At 43.4% G+C, this 8,498-nt stretch overlaps 1 long non-coding RNA gene across 2 annotated transcripts in view; it reads right to left on the bottom strand.

Annotated features, from left to right (window-relative positions):
* Window positions 1-5,940, bottom strand: part of LOC141374101 (uncharacterized) — a 33,839-nt gene extending 27,899 nt beyond the window's left edge. Inside the window, exons 1-2 of one of the 2 annotated variants that reach the window (XR_012380684.1) lie at window positions 5,870-5,940; window positions 2,383-2,576 (exon numbers count right to left, since the gene is read on the bottom strand). This is a non-coding gene — a long non-coding RNA (uncharacterized lncRNA). Of the gene's footprint in view, window positions 1-2,382; window positions 2,580-5,869 lie in introns of both variants that reach the window. The other variant, XR_012380685.1, reaches the window with a different exon arrangement.
* Window positions 5,941-8,498: the final 2,558 nt, after the last annotated feature.

Raw genomic sequence — 8,498 nt, forward strand, 5'->3', positions numbered from 1 at the left:
CTCTCTCTCTCTCTCTCTCTCTCTCAAATAAATAAAATCTTAAAAAAAAGAAAAAGAAAAAAGAAGACTTGATCTCCTTCACATAGAGCTGGGAGTGCTCAGATTTGGGACGGAGCTGGGGAAGATACCTGTCCTAGTTGTGGCCTGTCAGCTCTCACCCCAAATTCCTGCTCCCAGGTTCTTCTCAGTTACTTCTGGTCATTTTATTACCAAATCTCCATTTCTTTCTGGTTTTATTTCTTCCCTGAATAGGATCATAGCTGCACTTACATTCTCCAAGGTAGTGCTAATGACAAGCGTGACAATGGGAGCAGATGGAGAGGAAATCAGACGTCAGACACCCCTATTTCTACTGTCTGCAGCCTCACAGGGAGTGTCCTGTTGGTAGCCACCCTTCTCCCTCAGGCCTGCTTTCCTCAAGTTTTTGAGGATTGCCCTAACTCTCTAGGTTTCCTTTTCCCATTTCCTCTCTTACATGAGTTCTACTTTTTATATCTATCCAGATAAGCCTAGAAGTCATTTTGCATTAGAAAAACCTCCGTAGCCCCATCAGAAGCACTTTGACTTTATCCTGCTGAGCCTTATCTCCGCCTCTCCACTCCACGGGACTGGCCCTGGGCCTTGTCTCCCACACCTAAAACACCCCATCAACGTGTGAAATGGAAATAACAAGGATTTATCTTGTGCTTTTTCTTATTAATGACTTACACTTTTATCTTTTATAATTTTTATGCGTGGCCAGTTCCCGGTTCTGCCAGAGCTGCCTGCTGGCTTTGGGGAGGATTAGAACTGTAGCAGTAGGAATGCAAAGAGGAGGGGAAATCAATACCCAGCTTTTGACTTCCACAGCACTTGGGAGACTACATAATTGTCTTAAAAGACAGTGTTTTTCAAGAGATGAGATGATTTTCTCAATTTCTTGAGCCATCATTAACATATCAAGAACAGAGTCCGGTGGGCTAAAATGGAAGCATTATTCCAGAGAGAGAGAGAGAACTCAGAGTGAGACTCGTCCCTGCTACAAAGGTATAGGGGGATTGGGAAGTGAAGGTGCCCTGAGGGATTATGGGAAGAAGAAGGGAGACATAGGGGGTAGAACAGGTAGTAAGGCTGGGAGAGACTTGTGTCATTCTTATTTTCTCCAAGGTTCATGTCTGGAAGGAGGGAGGTAATCAAATCAATAAGAGGAGGGCAGACAGCATAGGGGCTTTTGTTTTTTTCCTTGTTTATGGCATTATCACAATTAAATTAAGTAACACATTCGTATAGTTTTATGTTTCGTGACTTTCTTTTGCACTTGTCCGTAAACTCTGCACAAGCTGTCTTGTTATTGCTTCGCAGTGCCACACACGGGGTCGATATCAAAAAAGAGAGGGAGATGTGCAAAGAGACATCTGAGGTAGAGCTCCTGACTCCTTAGGGTCTGAATGGCATGTGAGGAATCGAGAAGTTCTCAAATACCCTTTGGGGCTGCTGAAAATAGATGAGATTCAGGCTGAGAAACTGGCTACAAGATATCACTATGTGGGGTAAGGCCAAGAAGCTCTGTTGCTGGAAACTCAAGGTGGGATGGGGAACATCTGGGATTAGTAGCTGGACTTCCAGTGGTTGCCAGCCACCAGCAAGTGGAGGGGGAGCTAGGACCGAGTCCCCAGGGTGACCCTAACCAAACTCAGAGAACAGACCAAGATGAGTTCCTCAGTTGCAGACTTTAGCAGCTACCACCTGCAGGATACTCTGAAGGAGAGCAGACCCAGCCCACCTTAGTGGGCACCAGCTGGTACCTACCTGAGGACAGGACCAGGTGGACTGCTGTAGAGACAGCAGAAGGACAGGCACCAGGCCAGCCTTGGCCCCATCTCCCTAGTGCCAGCGGGATGCAATCTTCCTCTTCACCCGGATGCCTCGTTGAGGAAGGGAAGGGAAAGGAGAAATCCCCATCCCACAGGAAGTTTAACTTTCAATCAGTAGAATGTTTCGTCAACATAGAATATTTAAAGCAAGTACACCATTCATTAGAGAAGTTCATGTGTTCTCCCCACCCCGCCCCCAAACTGGCTGCTGTCCAATGGGATGGGACTCATGAGGATTAGGCCTATTACAGAAAATAAAAAGTATGCGGTCTTTGTACATTTCAGTTTTAGTTTGTGTCTGTTTGCAACTTCATTCTTTGTACATTCCCTAACAATGAGCAATGAACTCTGCAGTGCCCCAGGATACAGGAATAGCTGCATTAATTTTTAAAGCAAAAGTATTTCGTCCCATTTCATCAGAAACCATTATCCCTTCTAAACTCCCCCCTTTCTCTCATGCTTTATTTAGAAAGATCCAGAACTGAGAAAACAGGACGCTTGGATGACTAAGCAAATTTCTAGCACCTACCCTCTAAAGAACTTGACTCCTGGTCATTCCAGGCACCTTTCCGTGTGGTTTGCTGCTTGTCTGAAGGAAGCTGTCCGAAGCCATCACCAAGCAGCTGAGCAGAGCCGCCCAGGTGTGTCGGGAGCTGCATTCCAGCTGCCCCAATTCTGTAATCTTTTCTCGGTTCCCATCTGTCCCAGCCTCAGGGAACTGTCCTGCTGAATCACACACAAAAAATTAAGTTCCTCTTCTTAGTTCAACAGAAATAAAGTTGGAATTGTTCAAGAGATGTTTTCAGCAAGCAATTAAGAAATAATAACATCAAAGTATAAAAACCAAGGATTTTTTGGTGTACAGATTTATTATAGTAAATGAAAAAAAAACAAAAAACAAAAAACAAAACTGCCTCTGCAGGGAGAGCCTCAGATGCATAGCTTTTCTGGCCTTCAACCACAGCTTCGTTTTCCTCTTCTTCATCCTACCTGCCGACTCTTGTCCCAGATTCAGAAACACCTCCTACGATTCTCTTCTTTCTTGGAGCATTGTTTTTCAATTTGGCAAAATCTGGAGATACTTTTGGTTGTCACAACTTGAGGAGGGTGGTGCTCATGGCATCTAGCAGGTAGAGGCCAGGGTTGCTGTTAAACCGCATACAGCACAGGACAGCCCCCCCTCCAACAAAGAACCATCCTGCCAAGAACGGCAACGGTGCTGAGGTTGAGAAACCCCGCTCTAAGGAGAGGCATGCGAACCACCACACTTTGAGAATTCTATCCAATGTGACAAGTAACTGCTCTGGTCAAAAGACAGTTCTCTCTGGGGAAGAGAAACAATCACAATTCTATATTAATTCATTAATCCATCTATTTGTGTATCAAATATTTTTTGGTATCGACCAAAATCGGCACTGTTAAGCACTAACAAGATGGACAGCTTCTGCTCTTGCAGAGCTATGGACAAGTGCAAAAGAAAGTCATTAAACATAAAATTATACAGATATAATTGTGCTAATGCCACAAACAAAATATATGGGCTGATATAAGAACAGATTGTGAAGGGAAAACTGGTCCCTCTAGAATCAGTAGACCTTAAAATTTTCTAAATATTACAAATTTAGTGAAAATAATTCTTAATGTTTTATTCCCCTGAAACTTCATCATGACTATTTTCAATGACATAGTCTTTTTGGTCTTCTTTGTTTTCTAAAGGAGTATTGTGACTGTCCTGGTTTTCAAAATGTCCATATGACTCTCTTTTCTGATACAATGGCCTATTGAAGTCATTCAGTAGATGCTGAGCACCAGCCCTACCTTTCCTGTGGATACCAAAGTGATTCCAGAGAAAGATGGGGTTGGAGGGAAATTTTGGGTTGCTTCAAGAGTTAAGACCAGAGGGACAGTCTCCAGTTTCTAGTTCGTGGTCAATTTCCTTACTTTCATATAGATATTCAGTAAGCAACAAGACCTGTATTTCAAAACTTGGGTCTATGATCTTTTCCCAGGAGTGTTGACTGGGGAAAGAAATATTTAAGCTGAGACCTGAGGATGAATTAGGTGAAGTTGGAGGATGTGGAGGCAAGCATTCCAAGAATGTGAAAGTCTATTTGGTATGTATGTGTTGGCATGTCAAAATAATCCTTAGACACAGAAAAGGTATTCATCATGGTCCCTTGCTTCCTTGTTCTTGAGAGCAAAATCCATTTCTTCAGAGAGAAGATCTTGATCTTGGACTTGTAGCCCTACCCCTAGAGGGAAGGGAATGGTGCCAAAATTTGTTTTACTGTGACTCCCAGCCAGCTATCCTGCAAATTTATGATGACAATGCATGCAAAAACAAAGCAGTGGGCATTCTCTATTGCAAATGCATGAGGTTATGCAGCAGTGTTTCTGTAGATCTGACTGAGTGCCCTGCCAGGGCTGACTTTTCTTTCCCCTTTGAAGTCAAAGATTTTGTGGAGAATCTGATGAAGGCTATTGATTTCTCGCCTGGAAAAGTCACCAATGCACATATACAAAAATGTTTGCGTATAGTTCATGGGGTTTCCAATTCTAAAGCTCATGGATCTCAAATTAACACAGCTGCTTTCAGGCTGCAACAATGAATAAGGAAGAAGAACATGCTGGTGGTGGGAGGTATTGTGTCCTGTTTTACACGTAGTGAATTTGAGATGCATGTGGCAGGATATTCAGGTGGAAAGCAGTTTAAAATGCTTCCTGGGTTTGTATGATTTTATAGGCATGTTGAAATTAAGAGGAAGTGGGCGGGTAAGTATCAGTACAATGGGCCCCATCCCTAGAGTCCAGGTTCTCCTGTGTCCATATTTAGAAATATTTTTTTTTCTTAGAAAAATGTTCATTGTAGAAAATTTTCCTGGGTTTCTGCCTATTTAAAATATCACCCACCCTTTATATTTTTTAAGTCTTTCCATAATCACTCCCTACTGCAGAGCCTAATTAAAGAGAAGGCAGCCATGTGGATATGTGGGGAGTCAGTCGATGAAGAGGGGCTGAAATGTATTGTGCTTGAAAGAAATATTTGACAAACTGAGCCAACCTTCTGCTTCCACTCCCTTATCCTGTTCAAAATTCTTGCTAAAATGCTCTTGGAGGAAACGGAACCTGTGAGCTACACTGCTTTTCACTGTTGTTGGGTTTAAAGGTTGGGGGTTGTAGTAGGCTGAAAATGCCGCCCTCAAGGATATCCACAACCTAGTGCCTGGAACCTATGAACGTTACCTTCTGTGGCCAAAAAAAGGATATTTGCAAATGTGATTAAATGAAAGGTTTTGAGATGGGGAGTTATCCTGGGTTATCTGGGTGGGCCATAAAGACTATCACCTGTTCCCTTATGAGGGGGAGGCAGAGGGAGATTTGACACAGAGAGAAAAGGGGGAAGCCATGTGACCACGGAGGCCGAGGCTGCAGTGATGGGACCACAAGTCAAGGAAGACCCCAGTGACCAGAGCTCAAAGAGGCAAGGAACAGCTTCTCCCCTAGAGCCTGCAGAGGGAGCACAGCCCTGGTGATGCCTGTGATATTTGTTTCATAATTCTGTCCCCCAGAACTGGGAGGGCATAAATTTCCGTTGTTTTAAATAAGCAAGTTTGTGGTAATTCATTACAGCAACCATAGAAAACTAACTAAGGGCTAATCTGGACAAAAGAAGAGAGGACGAACTATCTAGATCAGAGCCTAACTATTTGTCTCAGATTTTTGAGGAAGGTTTCTGACTTCCTTTTCCTTTTCAACCCCAAATATTTCTTTCTGAATCCAAGTAAACCTTCCTCTCTCACCTTGACCCTTGTATTTTAAATCTCCGCTGTTCTATACAGACTGATTTTGATTTTCTAGTATAAAATCCCATTATGTTTGTTTTGCCTCCTTCCCCCTCAGCTTATATTCCCTGCCTCCAAATAATCATTTATTGTTTTGGAAGTCTCTCTGTCTCCCTCTCCTCCCCTCCCAACTCCCCTCCTATTGGGCTTGATCTTAAAATAAAAGTTACTTACAATAAACAGCCTCTTGTTCTTTTCTTGTTATTTCCTCCACTCAGCAGTGCAGAGCTGTCGAGCTGCTTGCCCCCAAGTGTTTGAAGCCACCCACACACTTGGAAGCACAGTCCCCAGCCGCTGACGACTCAACACTGTCAAATGACAGTCACAACGCCTTCATCATTAGTATGTCAAACGCACTATGGAAATGGGGCTGTAGGATGTAAGGAGAAAAGGAAAATGTACTTCATGACAGAAATATCTTAAATCCGAGGAACAGGAGATAAGTTGGGCCAGGTGATTATTTTAAAAGAACCAGTGGTTGAGAGTGAGAACTAAAGGCAAATCCCTATCAGAGAATTTGGAAAAACCCAAACAAGCCATGTCAAGCCTTCTTGCATGAAGACCTCCCAGTGCTTCAGTGAGAAATGGTATGAAGAAGACTCTAGGAAGACGCCAAGAGATGGGGCACCAGGATCACAGGTGAATGTCCTAACACCAGGCTCAGCAAACTATGACCCATAGGCCAAACCTGGCCCACCACCTGCTCTTGTGAATAAAGTTTTATTGAAATGCCATCATGTCCATTTATTTACATATTGTCTGTGGCTACTTTTGCACAGCGCGAGCAGAGCGGAGTAGTTTTGACAGAGACTATGTGACCCGTAAGCCTAAAATATTTAGTATTTTTTCCTTTATGTTAAAAAAAAATGCCAACCCCTGTTATGATGAAACTGTAGCAGTAGGACTGGGTATAGAAAGTAAACTCTAGCAATGAGAAATAACAAAGTGTATTCGTTTCTTAGGGCTGCCATAACAAATTATTATAATCTGGGTGGCTTCAACAATAGAACTTTATTCTCTGGGAGTTCGGGAGGCCACACATCCAAAGCCAAGGTATCTGGAAGACTGATTCCTCTGGAAGTTCTGAAGGAGAATCGATTTCCATGGTGGTGGCCAGTGTCCTTGCCATTCCTTTGCTTGTAGACTCATAGTTTCGATTTCTGCCTCTGTCTTCACATTGTCTTCCATCTGCTGCATTTCTGTCACTTATAGGGACACACCATTGAATTTGGGGCCCATTCTAAATCTACAATGATCCAATCTTGAGGTTTGTAACTTCATTAATTACATCTGCAGAGACCCTTTTTCCAGATAAAGTCACACATTCACAGGTACTGGGGGTTAGGTTTGGACATAACTTTTGGGGGGACACAATTCAACTTACTGCACCACCACCCATAAAAAAACGTTAGCCACTGGGGCGCCTGGGTGGCTCAGATGGTTAAGCCTCTGCCTTCGGCTCAGGTCATGATCCCAGGGTCATGGGATCGAACCCCACATCGGGATCCTGGCTCAGTGAGGAGCCTGCTTCTCCCTCTGCCTCTCTCCCTGCTCATGCTTTCTCTCTCTGTATCTCTGTGTCTCAAATGAATAAATAAAATCTTAAAAAAAAAATGTTAGCCACCTAACATTTAGCCACCATAACGGGAAAAAGGAAGCGGCTTGGGGGGCTTGAAGATGGCTGGGAATGTCACCCACCCACTCTTGAACGTGGCCTCGGGAGACAGTGATTACATACATATTTAATTTTGACATAGTTTTTTACATTTTATGAAATATATTAATTCCAAAGACAACTCTGACTCTGTCCGATGATCTACATGTAGAAAATATGGGGGGATTCGTGCCACCATGGCCTAAAAGCTGCAAAGTGAACAAAAGGTGACGAAGAGGAGTAGTAGGAGGGGAAGCTCAGGACCACAAAAACGGGTTCCTGTAACCTCCGTGGTTGATTCTGACAAGAAAAGCAGCATCTTGTGAAGCTGTTAGATAGCAACGTGGAGTGAATTCAATGAGGTCCTTTCAAGTCTGCAAAAGTCTCTTTTGTCAGACAGCTTTATTTTTTCATCACGACTTGAGAACAAGGGGGTGTTGCTGCACTCTGTGTGTCTCATCTTGTCCTTTGTTTCATTCTCTCCACCAGATTCCAGGTTAACATTTAGACAGAACGGGGGAGAGGGGGGTGCAGCTCATATTTCTGCTAGAATTCTTTCCTTTTTTCTCAATATGTACCATTCTGACTGGAATTTACAAGCCAGGGTGGGGGGAGTTGGGAGCCACAGTCAAGTCAGCACACTTTGGGGGAAAAGTCGAGTAGAAGTGACAACTTTCTTAGAGGAAGTGTCCCTGATTGACACTAAAACCAAGCTAGAGAGAGTGAGTTAGGAAATCAGGAGGACTCTTCTCCCAAGAATGGGCAATGAAGTTACCTTGAGGATATGTCAATGGAGCCCCAGGGCATGAGAGATGAGACAGTCACAATAGGTGTCAAACTAGGAATTTCCTGTGTTGATGTCTTTTTGCTTGGTATACCTAGAATAAGTTTGGTTTTCCTGTGTGAACCTCACTATTGCCTCTAGGACCTGGGACAAATCAAAGCTCCGTGAACTCTTTGTAATTTTAAGATATTTTCTAAGGATTCACACTCATGTCACACTGGTTTCTTTATTCATTCCTCATTCATGACAAGGTTTCCTGCATTCATTAAATATAACTTGCATTTCCCAAGTGCCTAAGCCTAGTTAAAAAGAGACCCCTGGGGGCACCTGGGTGGCTCAGATGGTTGAGCATTTGCCTTCAGCTC

Source organism: Callorhinus ursinus, unplaced genomic scaffold (genome assembly GCF_003265705.2).
Source record: "Callorhinus ursinus isolate GAN/ISIS: 27379988/994484 unplaced genomic scaffold, GSC_fseal_2.0 scaffold14, whole genome shotgun sequence".
Classification (NCBI taxonomy): Eukaryota; Metazoa; Chordata; class Mammalia; order Carnivora; family Otariidae; genus Callorhinus; species Callorhinus ursinus.